Source organism: Thermobia domestica, unplaced genomic scaffold (assembly GCF_964235325.1).
Source record: "Thermobia domestica unplaced genomic scaffold, izTheDome1.hap1.1 HAP1_SCAFFOLD_93, whole genome shotgun sequence".
Lineage (NCBI taxonomy): Eukaryota > Metazoa > Arthropoda > Insecta > Zygentoma > Lepismatidae > Thermobia > Thermobia domestica.
Genome location: NW_027655886.1, coordinates 727,126 through 746,585, shown reverse-complemented (window position 1 = coordinate 746,585; position 19,460 = coordinate 727,126). Strand labels below are relative to the sequence as shown.

The following is a 19,460-nucleotide window of genomic DNA, read 5'->3' as shown; positions in this document are numbered from 1 at the left end:
AATAAAAATTATTGTAAAATATTTTTGGTAATATCCTTTGATATCTAAGTTGGTAACACTTGATGGAAACACACAAATGGTTGAGAATACAAAGTTAACTTCCTCAGCCTCTAAAGAAACTTGTTCCTTCCCTTTTCTTGTCCTTCCCTCAAGCGATGAAGAACAGGTGAATGAACTTGAAGAAACTACCTGGAAAGGGTGGGAGGAAGGAGACCCAGGTGCATGAAAGAATGCTAGGAATTCCTTTGTTCACGGAGTAGAGGTAGGACAAACCCCTCGTAGTAGTTAAGTCTCATTGAGACGAGTTATGCTTAATTGTTTACAATAGGTTTATTGTTGATAGGAATGTTATTAACCTTGCCGATATTTGTATACAATAGATGTTTTATTCTTTTATTATATTTTATTGATTGTTTATATTATTTTCTATTGTGGACAGGAATGTCGCTTAACCTTGACAATATTTGTATACAATAGATGTTTTTTGTAATTTCTAAGAAAAGCTTATGTTTGTTTGGGGGAAGAGGTAGAACACAGGTGTGCGTTAAAAGTTTTTATTGTGGACAGGATTGTCGCTTGTCCTTGACAATATTTGTATACAATAGATGTTTTGGAATTTCTAAGAAAAGCTTATGTTTGTTTGGGGGAAGAGGTAGAACACAGGTGTGCGTTAAAAGTTTTTATTGTGGACAGGAATGTCGCTTGTCCTTGACAATATTTGTATACAATAGATGTTTTGGAATTTCTAAGAAAAGCTTATGGTTGTTGGGGGATAGAACACAGGTGTGCGTTAAAAGTTTTTATTGTGGACAGGAATGTCGCTTGACCTTGAATAGTTACGTAGGCACAATTTTGTTTTGGAATTTCTAAGAAATGCTTATATTGTTTTGGGGGAGAAGTAGAACACAGGTGTGCGTTAAAAGTTTTTATTGTGGACAGGAATGTCGCTTACCCTTGAATAGTCACGTACGCATATTGAAGAATGTTTGGAGATTTCTGGAAAAGTGATTAAAAGGTAAATGACCGTGTATTTCATAGAATTTTTATTAATTCCAAGAATTTTACCTAATTCCAAGAATTTTATGTAATTCCAAGAATTTTATACGAAGATTACCGAAGATTGCCGAAGTTTTCCGAACGATGTTAAAATTTCCAGAACTTTCATGAACTTTTATGAAGATACACGAATGAATTAGTTTGGGCGTTATAAAAATTATTTAGTTTGGTGTTTGAATAGCATTAGTTAACATAAAAAGTAAAATAACTATGGAAAGTTTAATACAGTTACGTGAAATTGTTTTTGAGTGTTTGAAAATTAATTTAAAAATTTATAAGATGATATTATCATATATGGATGATACTGAAATATTTTCGGAGAAGGACATAAGATGTAAATGCGGTGTAAATAAAGTAGACACGAACTGTATAAAGAAAGCAATACATGAGTGGAAAACAAAAGATATTTTGCTATGTGCTGCTTGTAGTTATGGATATTTTAATGAAATGGAACATGAATGTTTATTTTTGGATGAAAACGTTATGAAATCACGAGTAAAGGATATTATGGAAAACATAGATGTGGAAGAAAATATATTTTATACGTATGCGAAATCACATTTTATCGGTTTGCTAACAAGAGAATCGTTTTATAACACATACTTTAAATTATTGAAAAGTGAAGTGTTTTTAAGTGATCTTGTGGATATTCTTCTTGATAAAGATAAAAGTAAAAGTGCTGAATAAAAACGAATATTTTATGCACATAAGAAAAGTTTTGGTCTTTGTGAAAAAAAACGCGTTTAAACATTTAACGTTTGTAAATATTTCATAAAAGAAGAAGAAACTTATTTACTAGCAACTATATTTGTATTACGGAAGAAATTAATTTTTGTGTGTGTGAAGTTTATACGAAACAATTTTTACAACACTTGATGTCAGGCAATGTTATTATTAAATATTTTAAGAAGAAATGTTGGAAACTAATACATGTTTAATATTTATCTTTATATTTATTTTCTTATATTATTTGATACACAGTTTTATTTCATATATTTGTATTATACTAATTTTTCATTTTAGTTTAATTCATCTTAAGAAAACATTTAAAGAATAAAATTATTACGAACTAAATATTGTTGCAGACAAGAACATATTTGAAGAAATGTATAATTAAAAACTTTGCGAGTGTTATAATACATAACACGAAAGAATAAATAATTAATATTTCAAAACATTTTAATACGCTCACACAAAGTGTTTGAATCATTTTATCAACTATTTTTAAAACGTTTACTCATTTTTATATATGTTTGAACTTTTAGTATGCTCACACGAAGTGTTCGAAACATTTTAACAACTTTTTTTATAACTTTCACACATAGTGTTTTGAATTTGCAAAAGCAAATGATCCAATTTAAAATAAATAACACAAAAGGATAAATATTTAATATTTCGAAACATTTAACAACTTTTTTTTTGAAACGTTCACACATAGTGTTCTGAATTTGCAAAAGCAAATGATCCAATTTAAAATAAATAACACGAAGGAATATATAAACGGAGTTTACGTAGAAATCATTTAATGGATTATACTCTTTGGGTATTTTTATGGACTTCTACAAGAAACATATCAATTAAAATTGCACAGCAAACGATCTAACTAAAGTTATATAGGAAAGGAAACATGAAAAAATTACATTAAGATTTATATGTAGTTAAAAATTATTTTGTGTAGAGTTTATATAGAGTTAGTAACACTGTTTTACAACTTAAGATTTTTTCCGCTAGAGTGCACTAGTTGTAAAGAAAGAACAAACGATTTTGATACTTTGTTTTAGTTGTTGAGAATATTTCCTTGTTAGAACACGTAATTTTTTTTCGTGGTGTTAAGAACCGTGTTTTGTGCAAGAATGAATTGTGCGTGTGATAAATCAAGTATTGATATTAATTGTATTAAATTAGCAATAATTAAATGGGTACCGAACAAAGTGTTACTTTGTGGAGCATGTTATTATAATTATTTATTCAAAAATGACATTAGACATATGTGTATGTTGAAAAGCAAAGAAGTGTTGGACTTGGAAGCTTGTAGTATTTTATTAAAAGAAGATACATGCAAAGAAATTAAGAAAATCTATATGGATTTACACAATATCCATAGTAAGAAAGACCATATTCTTACACAATGTATTTTTAATAATCTTTATGAAAGCATTTTATTTCATGTGATAATGTCTGATTCCGATTTTCCAAGACTTATATTTTTACATAAAGATGTTTTACACGGAGTGTACAAGAATACAAGTAAATAATTGGAACGTCGTAGGACGCATGCGCAGTCGTTAAAAGTTTGTGCGCATGCGCATTCGTTAAAAGTTTGTGCGCATGTGCAGACTTGTGATTGTGTACATTGGAACATTACTTAAGTTAACAGTATTCGTGAAGATGTGTAGTAAGCGAGTATCTGTTTCTGAGTATATCTCTCCAAGAGAGAGACAGATTGAGTGTGAAAAGCATCAGAAAATTATTTATCAACACCCATGGGATCCAGATATTCCTGAAGAAGAACAAGATAAAGTGAAAATACTATATCCTACGCAGGAAATAGAAGAATCGTTTAGAAGATTTTATCGATATGAAGATGAAATCCATTTTGAAAAAGTGATTCCTAATACACATATTGAAATTGAAGAATTAGACAATGTGAATTGTAAGTGCAATCGTTTTAAAATAAGTGATTTGTGTGTGAAAGAACTTTTTCAGAATTATCAGCTGAGTGAACCATTACTGTGCTTTCCTTGTTCAATAAGAATACCAGACGAAAAACTACATAAATGTTTGTTAATATTTAATAATAGTTTGAAAGAAACTGTGTGGGAATTTCTAATTCAGAAGAAAACTCGTGACATAGTGTTTGAACTTTACATACAGAAACACTTTAGTTCTTCGGATAAGAATTATAGAAGAAACAAAACTGTTTTAAATAGATTTAATTTAGCATATGAATCAGTTACATTTTCAGATTCATATATTTGTGATTTAGTTGAACTGTTTTTAAAGAAAGACAGAGATGTGTTTGCAAAACAAATTATGTACGTATGAATGTACTTTTCTTTCTGTGAATGAACTGTGTGTGCTGGAATGTATATCAAGATGGAAACCGGAATATAAACTTCTGTGCGACGGATGCTATCAAAACAGCCGTATTATAGATGAACATGAATGCATTGTTTTAGACCGTGAAATGTTGTGTTATAATGCATGGCGTGTTATGGTGCAATCAGATACGCTTGATGAACTGTACAAAGTCTTTTCATCGTATCATGAGACTGAAATTGACGATTGGACATTTGATTATGCTTTATTTAATATTTTATTAAAGAAAAACTACATCAATTTAATTTTAGAATTTCTCTTGAAAAAAGATTTTACTTATAATTTTTAATTCATTTCTTTGTTTGTGATAGTGAAATAACTAAATGAAGTGAAAGTTATATATTGAAAATATATATTACAATTTTTATTATCAATAACATTTACTTGAATTCAAAATTAAAATAACTTATTTTATTTACTATTCATAATATATATGATGCTTTAATACATTTTTATTTGATCATACATACATATCTTTATTACATTTTTTTATTTGATATATATGTAATCACTTTATCTTATATGGAAAAAAAATAAATATTATATGAATAAAAATATTTTAGCGTTGTTGATTTCTTTAAAATCATTTAGTTTATAATTTTTATATCCAGATACGCTTATTATATAATTTTATATCCAGATAAGTTTACTATGTAATTTCGTATTCAGATACATTTATTTTGTAGTCTCGTCCCCAGGTATATTCAGTTTGTAATCTCGTACCCAGACACATTCAATTTGTATTCTCGCACCAAGGTGCATTCAATTTGTAATCTCGCACCCAGGTGCATTCAGTTTGAAATCTCGTACCCAGACGCATTTAGTTTGTAATTTCGTACGCAATTGCATTAAGAAAAATTTTGTATCCATACGCGTTAGAATCTTGTGTTTATCACATGTTGAATTAATAATTATTATAACTTGTAACTTAAACGATAATCAAATATTAATTTCATGAAATAAATGTTTTTCAAGCGTATAACTAACAACAACATATATAACAGAAACAATTTATTAAGAAGTTGACAGCGTAGCTGTTCTACCGAGTATGCTTTGGCATACGAATCAATAAATAATTAATATTTTTGAACATTTTAGTATGCTCACACGAAGTGTTCGAATCATTTTAACAACTATTTTTAAAACGTTCACACATAGTGTTCTGAATTTGCAAAAGCAAATGATCCAATTTAAAATAAATAATACGAATCAATAAATAATTAATATTTTGATCATCTTTAGTATGCTCACACGAAGTGTTCGAATAATTTATTACGAGAGGTTAAATAAATAATGAGATTTCGTAGAAAACAATTCATTAAAAGATACGAAAGAAAAAATAATATTTTTCCAACAGTGTTGTTCCTACAAAAAGCATAACTATTAAAATTACGTAGCATACACTAAGAACAGAAAAAAAAATAAATAAAATAAAATCAACTTAGTTATTTAGTTAATTAATTAAAATATAAAGAGAATGGAAAATAATTAGTAGCAAACAGAGACAACAAAAGAAAAGAAAGAAAATAAAATCAGGTTAGTTATCTAGTTAGTTAGTTAAAATATAAAGAGCATAAAAAGAATTAGTTGCAATCAAAAACAATAGAAGAAAGAAAACATTTTAACAACTATTTTTGAAACGTTTACTCATTTTTATATATGTTTGAACTTTTAGTACGCTCACACGAAGTGTTCGAGTTATTTATTACGAGAGTTTAAATAAATAAGGAGTTTTCGTAAAAAGCGATTCATTAAAAGATACGAAAGAAAAATAATTAATATTTTTTCAACAGTATTGTTCCTACAAGGAGCGTAACAATTAAAATTACCTGGCAAACACAAACAAGAGAACAACAATATAAGCAATGATATACCTACTGACTGAAAAATATTACTTAAAGAAAAAAGTATTGTTTAATATAAGAAAGTTTGCTTTGAAAGAAATGTTACATTAAGAAATATTCAAAAGGATTATTATAGGTATTATAATTTTAGCGGGGAAATTTTCAGTTTAGTTTATCGGCAACTGACAACGATACTTACCGTTTTCATTTATTGTGACTTTCCCCTAAAACATTTACATTAATGAGAAAAAAAGTCATATTTTATGATTTGACATACATTATAAGGTAAATATTTAATTTGTACAGTATAAACAACACGCATATTTTCATCTTATTTATTTATGTATTGTATAGTTTATGATATATAACGGAAAGGATATAAAAATATGTTTGACGTGATGTTTACTATCCAATATATACGCATATCAATACATATATTTACTATACTTAAATATAAAATATAAAAGGTACAAATATATGTATGGCGCAAGAAATGAACCGATACAAACTGCTAGGGTGTATATGTACAATGATGTACTAATACTTTATTATACTCACAGAACTTCTATACTTTATTAGATACTAATATATATTGTTCATACCAATACTAAATGATATCTTGTATGTATGCTTTACGTGATATGCTTTATTAGGTAGGGTTTAAAAATGTATGAATATGAAATGGTTGACTTCATATATACCTACCAATTCTATTTGCTAAACATAAATAAAATCAAAGTAAACTATATGGTAGACATTAGGCATACCACTCACTGCATGTCAATGCATGTATTATGTAGGGAACCCGATGTTTTTATTTTTTAACATTATAAGAAGTGTATATTGTGAATGCTATTTTTTCTTATACAATTTTATAGTAAGTATAACATATTAGGCATTTTTGTTGACACCCAATGCTTTTACTATTCACTATGTATGTATGTATATACAATACTCTATCACTTAGAATTCCTTTACATTTGACATTTGTCACATTTACTACGCATTAATCAGCATCTATGATTCCATACACAGAGCATGACATTAAGAGAAGATAGTCTTTAATATACAATATGTAATTGATAATGATAATGTATCATTTATGTAGAAAAGTTGGCAATACTAATTATTATTTGTTTGCCAATCGGATGCATAGCACTAGTGTGACATGGCATTGCACAGCCATAAGAAATTTGCGCGCGTTGTTATACGCGGATGCCGCACGCGGGGCCGAGCGAGTACGGTTTTACGTTAATGCCCTCGCCGGACGCACGCGGTACCGGTTAGTACGGTTTTACGATTATATTTGCGCCGGCTGCATGCGGCGCCGGTGAGTACGGTTTCACGATTATACCCACGCCGGGCGCACGCGGGACCGGTGAGTAGGGTTTTACGTTTATATCCGTGCCAGAAATATACATGCATGTGTGGAAAAATGGATTTATATTATTATGTGGATGATAATCGTAATCGTAAATTGTAATGTTTACTTGTTATACGCACATCTATACATTTAACTCCTGTAACCCGTATATGGTTTACACTGATGTTTCCAATCTTACTTACAAACATTAGAATATGTAATGTGAAAAATATTACTGTAGGAATTAACATTTTGTGCCAATTCTACTCACTCGATCTATTTTTAAGTATGACCACATTTGAACATAATACTACTCACTCGACTCATTTTTAAGTATGACCACATTGAACATAATACTACTCACTCGACTCATTTTTAATTTTGAAATTAATATTTTTAATTCATATTAGTGACTTCATTGTAAATATAGGAATTAACAGGTTCATTGAAATATGTTTATTTTTTACTAGTTATATTCTTATAAAATATGACCCTATATTCTTTAAGTATTATGTTATATACATTTTCTTTTGCTTGTTTATACTGAAAAGAAAATGTCAACTTTGCTCGTACTATATATGTTTATCACTTTGTTTTAATAATTACTATTGTGCTGCCAAAATGTCTTGAGCCGTGGCAAAAAAATGTAGACTAACGCTCACACCCTCACACACCCACGCGTTGAGCGAATAAGAGTTTAGCTGTTGCTAAGCGAAAGAAAGCGAGTGGAATTCCTTCAACCAATAGCAGCGCTTGCAACGGAAGACTATTTTTTAGACTATTTATAGACCATTTTTGCTCTCAAAGCTTTATAATAAAGGTTCAGATTCCTATTGATGTAATATACTATTAGTATGTTTTATCTCACTCATATTAATTAATTGATTAACTGTGGAATAGAAAAAATAGAAGAAGTTACGCATGGCGTAAGTCTGGACATGTCACGCAATATTATCTTGTGTGTAGAGAAGATATTTAATATAACATATTCTCATATTAAGTTGGTATTCTTTTTTGAAATAAATTTGTGATCATTTTTGCACTGCACGTACAGTACAAATGATTCTTACACGGTTCCCAAAACAAAGTCCACTGTTAATGTAGCTCTTTCTCTTTCTATCTATTTATCTATCTATGTATTTTATGACGTATTTGCTTGTATTTGAGTATCTGTAGCTTGTTTTTAATCTATCTATGTATTTGATGACGTATCTGCATGTTTTTCGAGTATCTGTAGCTTGTTTTTTGCTCTATCTTTATGTATTTTATGGAGTATCTCCATGTTTTGAGTATCTGTAGCTTGTTTTTACTCTCTTTATGAATTTTACTAACTATCTACAAGTTTGAGTATCTGTATCTTGTTTTACTCTATCTATGTATTTGATGATGTATCTGCATGTTTTGAGTATCTGTACCTTGTTTTACTCTATCTATGTATTTGATGCCGTATCTGCATGTTTTTCGAGTACCTGTAGCTTGTTTTTACTCTCTTTATGAATTTTACTGAATATCTACAAGTTTGAGTATCTGTAGCTTGTTTTTAATCTATTTATGTATTTTATGCCGTATCTGCATGTTTTTCGAGTATCTGTAGCTTGTTTTTACTCTCTTTATGAATTTTACTGATTATCTACAAGTTTGAGTATCTGTAGCTTGTTTGTTGTCATCCTTTCTGATTGTTTTTAAGTATCTACACGTCCCTCTCTTTATCTCTCTCTTTCTCTCTTTTGCACGTATCCTCTGTATGTGTTTTTATCTATTTATGTATTTGATGACGTATCTGCTTGTTTTGAGTATCTGTAGCTTGTTTTACTCTTATCTATGTATTTGATGATGTATCTCCATGTTTTGAGTATCTGTAGCTTGTTTTTAATCTATCTATGTATTTTATGCCGTATCTGCATGTTTTTCGAGTATCTGTAACTTGTTTTTACTCTCTCTCTTTATGTATTTTATGGAGTATCTGCTTGTTTTGAGTATCTGTAGCTTGTTTTTACTCTCTCTTTATGTATTTTATGGAGTATCTGCATGTTTTTGAGTATCTGTATCTTGTTTTTTACTCTCTTTATGAATTTTACTGACTATCTGCAAGTTTGAGTATCTGTAGCTTGTTTTTAATCTATCTATGTATTTATGACGTATCTGCTTGTATTTTATGGCGTATCTGCTTGTATTTGAGTATCTGTAGCTTGTTTTTACTCTCTCTTTATGTATTTTATGGAGTATCTGCATGTTTTTGAGTATCTGTATCTTGTTTTTTACTCTCTTTATGAATTTTACTGACTATCTGCAAGTTTGAGTATCTGTAGCTTGTTTTTAATCTATCTATGTATTTATGACGTATCTGCTTGTATTTTATGGCGTATCTGCTTGTATTTGAGTATCTCTGATTAAAAACTAAGAAAGTACTTTTTAGTCTTACTGTAGAATGGAAATATCGTAAACTTGCTAAGCGTAATCGTAATTTTGAATACCCATGACGTTTGCCTTCTCTTTTGTATAACACAAGTTTGTATCCAAGGAAGATCCCCTAAAAAATTTTACGGTAAACTATAATATGTTTCTTAGATTTTGAACTGATTACGGCTTTGCTGTAATACCAAAGAATTTATTTCTCACTACAGTTGATAAATATAACATAAATAAAGACATTCTATAACACAATATATCACATAGATTTTAACTATGCGGTATGAAATCTGGAACATCACAATTTTTCTATACTAATTTATATTTTAACCGCGAAATCTATTTTAATTGCTTTCACATCTACTGGCTAAGTCTTTCTTCAAAATCTATTTTCGGGTATAGGACATGAGTACCTCATTTCCCTATATTTCAGAACAATATACATGATTTTAAGCTTGACATTCTTCACCAAAAGATTTTGAAGTGAATAAATAATAAGTCAAGTTTCATGTTTTTAGATTCCATCTACTTCTTTTGGTCTTTTCATTAGATTGATTTAGTGCTATACTGTTTCCTTATAGTACATGTGTTCTTTTCACCATGTAGACTTCAGTGATAGACTGTTTTCTTATGGAGAATGTCTCATTTATTATCCTTCATGAAGAATTAGTGGTAGAATGCTTACTTATGATACATGATGACTCAGTGATACAGTACTTCCTTGCACTAATTGAGGTCCCTGATTGAATTTTGAATGTACTGATTTAGTAATAAACTGATTCCTTATATTACATGATTCCTTATATAACTTGAGACTGCATCATTAATCTTCAACGTGTTCATTTTAATACCCATGACGGCTTAGTGGTACAATGTTTCCTTATGATACTTGAGGTCTCTCCATTAAATTAAGTCAGTGATAGACTGATTTCTTATGCTACAAAGTACCTTACTCATTTAATTTTTATAACACTCACTCAGTGGAAGTGTATTTTACTTCTATATGTTCTTACTCATTATCTTTTAGCCCGAATAATACAAACAAACCCCCCAAAATTCATTGCATCAATCACAAAAGTTCCTGAATGATTTCTATTCATACTCAAATGGTTCTACTTTGTATGCCTATTTCAGCAAGATACATCTTCCCTAGGTCTTCCTAACGGTTGTTTTCCTCTTTTTATTATGACCCTAACAATGTCTGGTAAACGGAATCTAAAAATAATAAGGTTTTTGGTATTTTATTCCTGAAGAATTGCTAAGCTACTTGGTATATTTCTTGAATTAATACTACAGTAATTCACGTAGTATATTCGTTATCGTTTTGGCTTATGTTGCACCCCGCTTACGGTTTTGCTCTCTCAAAATTTGTAAAAGTTTGAATAAAGTTTTCCAGGTTTTTTCTTTATTTATTCATTTGAAGCAAATGCCGGGATGGTACCTTACTTATAACTTGTACTCCTCCTTATTCCTTTTCACCGATAATGTACTCCCTAAAGAATATTATCCTTCAAACCCATCAGTTTCAATACTCAAACTCATCAGTTTCAATCCTAACTAATACTTTTTATTCAAATTGTGTTTTATCTGTAATATACATTCTGTAATATACACTCTCTCAAGGTGTCAAATTTTCTCAACTTTTTCGTTCTACAAGCACCATTAAAAGATTTTCCGTTGTTTCAGAAATTATCATTCTTCTTTACAACCACATTTTTAAAATAACGTTAAAAGATGGATATTTTTACAAAGAATGTCATAATGTAAGTAATTTAATCATTGATTAATCATTTGCTTTGAACCAACCGATTGATTGATTGAAGATAGTATTTTTCAAAAACCAGCACATGATTCTCTATAAAATTTAATGAATCACAAGCTATAGCACTAATTCATTTCAATGGACTTCTCCATGATACTTTAACTAAAATTCTATACCGATCCAAAGAATATTTATTGCTCAAGCATATGGAATATCGACCATATTTTTACTTAATTAATATAGAAAGAGAAAAATAATAGACTGACATGAAATATTCATGTAGTTGGACACAATGATTCGATTCCAGTTTGATGCAAGCAGTCCCAGTGGGAGGCACTCGGTCAAAAAAGTGTACAATACTTTTAAGGCCATCCACCTTGAATGAATTTTTCTTGGATTTTCCTCATCCACACCAGTTAAATGCGTTGTTGATACCTAACTTATAGTTTTTAGATCGTTTCCCGGATTGTGTCCTCGTTGAACAACATTACCCCTCAAACGTGAAGTGGTAAATGGTCTTAGATGTTAAAAGACCAAAATCTAAATCATAATCTTAATCCTATTCGATTCCAATTTTCGCAAATCAATCTCAAAACGAAAGAATCACATAAGATTTTTCAATAATGCCATAAGTCTTACAGGACACCGTGTGATTTGTATATTTCAAGTTCAACTAAATATTTTTATTCTTCATTTCTAATAGCAATATAAATCTGAAAGACACTGTTAGAATTTTTTTTTTTTGCTATGATATTATAAAAACAAAAATACATTGGAAAGCGCAGACAATTCATAGCAAAAGATAACCTTCAAATCTTATAGACATTCAGAATTCCTTCCTTCCTTCCTAACAGTATTTTATACTTAAAAGGTTATTCCCACCACTTTCGCTTTCTTCGAAAGAATCCCACATCCCAAAACCAGACCCTCTTTTCTTAGAAAAATACCCAAACAGTGAAAAACCCCGCTCAAGGGGCGGTGAAGGCAGAGGAGGGAACGAGAGGTTACCGTATTCAACTAAAACTTGTTTTCTCAAGTGATTATGAGTGTGTGAAGTGGCCTTCACCTTAAATTATAAATGGGGAAACGTTTCTGAATCTTTCCATGTTAGCAAATGTAAACAAAGAATATTTTTCAGTTAATTTACTCATCACCAATTTCAGGATTTGTTTTTTCCATTAAATTTTTAGTCATCTTAGCAGCTTCAATAACCGTACAAGTCCCATACGGTTACAATAAATATAATAATGATAATAATAATAATAATAATAATAATAATAATAATAATAATAATAATAATAATAATTGGCCAAGTAACTAGTGTATGTGCATTTGGTACACGTGGTTCTGGCTTTGATATTTGGCAAGAAAGCACAAAATTATTTTTTCTGTCATTTACTTTCCTTAATCAATAGTCTAGTTTAGCCTAAAGACCGTAACTGTTAAATAAAATAATAATAATAATAATAATAATAATAATAATAATAATAATAATAATAATAATAATAATAATAAATCTTCTTCATATCCACATTTGACAACGATAATTTTGAGTTTGATTGTTTATGTGGTTCGGATATCAACTTATTCTGTAGATTCATGTCTCAAATAGGATTGAAATTTTAAAAAATAAAAAACAATTCAAATTGAGCTGATTGAAATCAGATAATAAGTTGCAGGTTCATGTCTCATAAAGTCTTTTTTGCTGAAAACAATATTTTAAAATAACTCACACACACATATTAAAAGGGGAAAAGAATGATTCACATTTTCTTGAAATAAAAACATCAAATTTTCAATATAATTAATTTTAAACTAGAAATCACTTTATTTTTTACTATTTACAAATCTTGATTTCTATGTACACTTTTTTTCACTTTTTCTTTTCATTGTCTACAGTTTTTTATAATTTTCCCATCCGTCGTTCTAATGCTATAAATTTAAGAACAGCACCATATTGAATAGTATTATTTTCTTTATTTACGTATTTAGAAAAAATACGGAAAAGTTCTTGCGTATCACTTTTGGTTAGTTTGACATAATTGATCTGCTTCTGCGAGTTCTTGTTCTCCTCCTTCATTCTTTTTCTCCTTTCTTCTTCTTCTTCGTCCTCCTCTCTTTCCTTCCTTTTTCTGCTTTCTTCCATTTCTGATGTTAGGTCCACAAGTGGAATGTCTCTACCCTCTGCCATCCTGCAAAATAACAGAAACAAAATTATCAGTAATTGAAATTTACAAATCTACTTATTTTAACTTAAGTATCCTTATGGCTAATCATTTATCACAAAAGAGGTAAATTTATATCTTCTGAAAATCAGAACTCAACATTTTTAGCAATACCATGCTCTCTAATACTATTAATTTTTTGATCTTTTAAGTCAACAAATTTTCAAGACTAAACTTCCGTTCTACAAATTAAAAGTCTATGTAAGTTTAATTTCATATATCGGTCTTGTAATATGAAGTTATCGTAAGGACCGTTGCCTTAATCATCTCAAGTATCATTCTTAATGGTCTTTGGAATAAAATATGCGTTAATTTACATATATTTATACCTTAAGAAAATAATCAAGTCAGTTGGACAGTACAATCAAATTATTTCGTTATGAAAAACAAGCACAATTCTTCCTTATTCCACAGGTTATTTTCAAGTGTTTTATCCTAGCTTAGAATAATAACTAAAATTTAGTAAATTCAAATGATTTTTGGGTGGGTTTTTGGTGATTCAGTGATACAGGGTTCACCTCTGGTGCTTGGGGTCCTGGTTTAATCTTAGCGTCTGCGAATTATTTCAACATTTTATAACAAACATTAAGTTTGGATTTATTTTTTATAAATTGTGGTGGACAAACACCATGTACTTTGCTTTTGTTGGGGTTTTATATACTTTTATGTGGTTTCTTTTTTGTAAAGTGATGGTTCAACAAATTACAGTTTCCTTTAGCGTAGCGGTATAACCATCAGACGTAAAACTCAGTTATCGATCATATTAGATAACCCATCAGTACAGTGAATCATATTGGGTTGCCTAACATGTAGGGATTATAGAAACATTTTTCTTTACGGATTATTCTCTCTCCGAGAGATGTCATCCCTCAAGGGGACAATAAGTTTAGATGTCCAACTCTATATTTTAATTTCGAAATTCTTTTCTATACCCACATGTAATGATATATACACTTTTCCACGATATATACTGTCAAATCATTTAATCGAAAGGCAAGGCAAGGCAACATATGTCAAGATACCCTTTATTGAATTGTGTACATGTCATGAGACGTAACGGTATAACATAATCTTAGATGATAAAAAGTTCGGGAAATCTTGTGTTCTGTAAAGGAATTTAACCATTGTTTATATTTCAAACTATATTCCTAATTCAATAAGAATAATAATATGAATAAGGATGACGCAAAAATCAATGGTAAAGCCTTCGTTTCTGATGCATGGATTACTTGATTTATGTTGTCAGTTTAGATCTGCCGCAAACATCATACTTCTACATTTTCTCGTGGGGAACCCTTTCTACTTTCATTATAATTTAATCTAATATAATGGTGCGAAACTAAAAATTTCATTTTCTCCCAATAACATTACTAAAATGTTTGGGAAATAATTACTTATGAAAAAAATACGTAAATCAGTCGATCAAATTAAGAATACGATATCATATTATAAAACAACAAGCAATCCAAATCTGTTTAGCAATCAGTTCTATTTTAGAAAAAGTGTGAAATAATATTCTTAAAAGTTTTCTTATTATCGTTAATAAGTATCGATTTATTCAAGTAACTAACTAACTAACTAACTAACTCTATGGTCTATGAAACCCGGAGGCCACGTTCACAAAAGCTCTCCACTGACTTCTATCCTTAGATAATTACATCCAATTTCTACTTTGTATGCCTATCTCTGCGAGATCCATCCTCCCATCTGTGCCTAGGTCTTCCTGATGGCCGTTTTCCTCTTTTATTACAACTATATTACATAACATACGCCCTCCTAGACTTGACGACCCTAATCATGTTTAATAAACAATCTAATAAATTAGGTTATGAAGTTTCCACCATTTCCCTTCCTCTTGTGTCCGAATATTCGTCTCAGGATCTTGTACTGAAATACTTTTAGTTTATGTTCTTTTCTCAGAGTAAGCGATCATGTTTTGCAACCATACAAAACAACGCAAGCATAATTAACGTTTTATATATTTTAAGCTTCAACAGAATTTGCGACAACAAGAGATTTTGAACCGTATAGTAACACGAATTCCCTGGTTTTAGTTAACATTTAATTTCTCCGTGAATTTGATATTTCCTCTGTTAATACTGATCTTAAATATTTGAAACTATCCACTTTATCAAAAGTATTATTTAATATTTTAACGTCTCTATAAAATGCAGTATTACGGTCCCAACGCACTTTTGTGTATTTACTTTTCTCTGCATTTATTTCTAAAGCCATGTCCCTGCAAGCATTTCATAAGATCTCTGCATTTATTTCTAATGTTCTCCTATCATCCCCTATTAAATTTACATCATCAGTATATACCATAACTGGTAAATACCGTTTAACTCTATTCAACAATCTAATTATTCTATCAATATATGGAAAAAACACCAACAGGAAGACCAAATATAAAAAAGAAAAATCGATTAATCTACCATGAATAATTCATTACTATTTCTGATAAATTCACTAAATATTATGATATATTTTGTTCAAACAACCTAGTAATCACATACAGGATCTAACATCTACCATTTTTCACAAAATAATATAAAGATTTCTTTCATTCAGAACAAATAAATGCTCAAATCTTGGTCCATCATACACACAAACAACTATCACTTTATATCTTTCCGCAAATAGTACGATTACTGAAGGAAATATTGTACAAACGTGTTAAAATAGATGTAGTTCTGACCTATAATTCAAAACTCAATCTTAATCTTCTGTAAAACATTCCATAAAATTTCATCGTAACTTCTTAGTTATCGTGCACCCCTTTGCCGTGAAAGAGCAGTGTTCAATTCCCGGCGGGAGCTCATGTAGTTCAGATTCGATGTTAATCACTAGGACCCCGTCACATATAGCCTAGTTATTGCACAAAAATCGTACTTAGTTATTGTACTTGTTGTTAACATAAAAAAAATCCTAACGTGGTTCACGAGAAAAAGTTAGATTTCACTTGAGGTCCCCGTCTCATATAGTCTAGTTGTGAAAAGGCTATTAATTCGATAACTCGATATTTTTTATAAATATGTTCGTATATAAAACATGGTTTAATAATACACCATTTGTCTTCCGATCAGTCCAAATATGAAATATCAATTCAACTAATACGAAAAAGCTCAGCATTAATTTCATTTCATAGCTAAAAACATGGATTTGGTGTCTACTGTTTGTAATTTACGTTTTCCTCATGCTTGTTACGCTTTCCTAAGTGGGGAAAAAAATCAACTGGAAGCCTTTAAAATGTAGATGTGGAGAAAAATGGTAAGAATTATTTAGGTAAAGCAGAAAAAGAAATAACAGGTTGTTAGAAGTGTTGGGTAAGAAAAAAACATTTTTTTAGACATTATTAGGAAGAAAAATTCGTTATGACATTGCCTAAGAAAAGAATCTTTCATGAGTGATATCCTAGAGGGTATAATAACGGAAAAAGAGGGAAAGGGTTAATATTAAAACTAAAAGATCGCACGCAAAAAAACAAAAAAGGTTAGCGGTGGAGCATAGAAGCTTCTCAGCTGTGGCCTACCAATAAAGGCAAAATACCTATGATAACGACAAATGTTTGTTTTCAATTAAACTTTAAAAGCAATATGTATTCTAGATACGGTTAATAACCAACTAATAATATTGATTTCATTCTGTGGTCTTCCATGAAAAAATAAACATATGTATGTCTTCAACATTACATATTATATAATGATAATAAGAAATATATTATTTTTCTTACCTGGTAATTCTTTCTGAAGCGTGGTTCAAACTCCTGGAAATGGTATAATCTAAAAAAGAAAGAAAAAATGAATTACTATATTTCAATTGTTTCTATTACAAAAATAATCAGTGCTAAGAAAAATCAAATGAATATTTATTATAAAATTAATCCTTTCCGAAAATGAAGAAATTTTTCATTCCAATGAGTTAAGTCTAAGAAATTAAAAACAAAATCCAATTATTTCTCAAAATGCCATGTTTTCAGGATACTATAAGTTAGCTTGCATGTATTTGATAAAATAAATGTAATATAAACAAAAAGAAGATAATGATTTCCAAATGAATTCATACAATCAACAAGAATTACTCTAAGATAATTTTCCAATAATAATAATATTAAAAATGTTTCATATCTTGTAATCAAATAATGAAAATGATTTTTTATCTGAATATATTTAAGAAGACAGAAGTCCACTTACCTTTTCAAATATAAGAACAAATGAAGTAGCGCCGATAAAAAATAAACAACTTCGAAGCAAGAACACCGTCACAATCTATCCAACTAACTTAAAATGACAAAAATCTTCAAAATTCAGTTTTTATATTGATCAGAAGAAACCCACGCCAATTTTCACAATTCCATACAACAATAATAAAAAAAGGTTCCTCTAAAAAGATTGTAAACCACTTTTTTTTTCTCTCTCTCTCTCTCTTTCTCTCTCTCTCTCTCTCTGGAATTCTATATGGACGATAACCCTCATAGCAATAACGGAATGGATACAAACATTTAAAAAAGAAAAAGAAAAAAGAAGCAATTCTACCTTCCCTCTTACTCCGAGGGTAAGAAATCCTGTCCTTCAAACTGCAATAAGACGTCCAATAGTCTACCATCGGCTTTTATACATTCTGTGAGTATTTTTCTCTCATTATATAATTAGTATATGTGTAACTAAAGTTCATTAAAGTATGGCAATTAATTATGTTCTAAGAACCTCACCAAGTATGTATTTTTAATCAATTTCATAACAAACATTGTATTGCATTTACTGTACACATAACATACATGTCCATGCATTCAACACTTATTTTTCCTTACATCATGCTTGCCTTTAATACATGTGGTCCTAAGTTCATTTTCAATAGTGTATGTATCGTTTCCAATTCGTTTCCCGGCGAGAGCCTTTGGCGTGGAAGACCCGGGTTCAATTCCCGGTGGAGGTATATAGTTTGGATTCTACGATAAAACTGTAGGTTCACGTCTCATATAGCTGTGCTCCTAAAAGATACACTAATCTAAAATCAACACAACTCAACTCAATTCCTGACGGAAGCCTTTGGCATAAAAACCGGGTTCAATTCCCGGTGGAGGTATATAGTTTGGATTCTACGATAAAACTGTAGGTTCATGTCTCATATAACCTCGTTGTTAAAAGACACACTAATCTAAAAATCAACACAAATCAAATCTAGTTATAAAAATTCTGTCCCAAATCGTGTTATACGAAACACAATTAATATAATTAATAATGGTACAAACTAGTTCAATGGTAGAGCATCTTCCTCTGCTGTTGGATTTTCTCATGTCAAGCTTGGCCATATCATTTTTTTTTTAGTGTTCTTATAACAAAAAAGTATATTCTATAAATTGATTTAATCACCATCAAGTTCATAAGTCTTCTTAAAGTTCCTCGTTTCCTCCCACTTCCTCATTCCGCTATTTTATTTTTTCATAAAGGAAATATTACGACAAAAATGAATTCATATAAATTAGTCTAACAGAATAATTCTCTGACAATAAATTTAATAAATTCATATAGTCTTAGTGGTAAAGAGTTCTCTAGTATATGAGGTTCTTGGTTTATTTCCTCGTCAAAACCATTTTACTAAACTCAACATAAACAAGTGTCAAACATTATTATCTAAATAAAGATTCCTCTCACTTTCTAAGGGCTAGTACCACAGTAAAAAAGTCTTGTTCTCTGTTAGCT

The 19,460-nt window shown here is 29.8% G+C and overlaps 1 protein-coding gene and 1 long non-coding RNA gene across 2 annotated transcripts in view; both read right to left on the bottom strand.

Annotated features, from left to right (window-relative positions):
• LOC145676340 (thyrotropin-releasing hormone-degrading ectoenzyme-like) overlaps positions 1-19,460 on the bottom strand; it is a gene marked incomplete at its 3' end in the record, with an annotated part of 87,516 nt that overhangs the window by 45,507 nt on the left and 22,549 nt on the right.
• On the bottom strand, positions 13,338-17,705 carry LOC145676343 (uncharacterized). Its single transcript, XR_014129371.1, has 2 exons — positions 17,492-17,705; positions 13,338-13,725 (listed from the first exon to the last, which is right to left on the bottom strand). It is a non-coding gene; the product is annotated as an uncharacterized LOC145676343 (long non-coding RNA).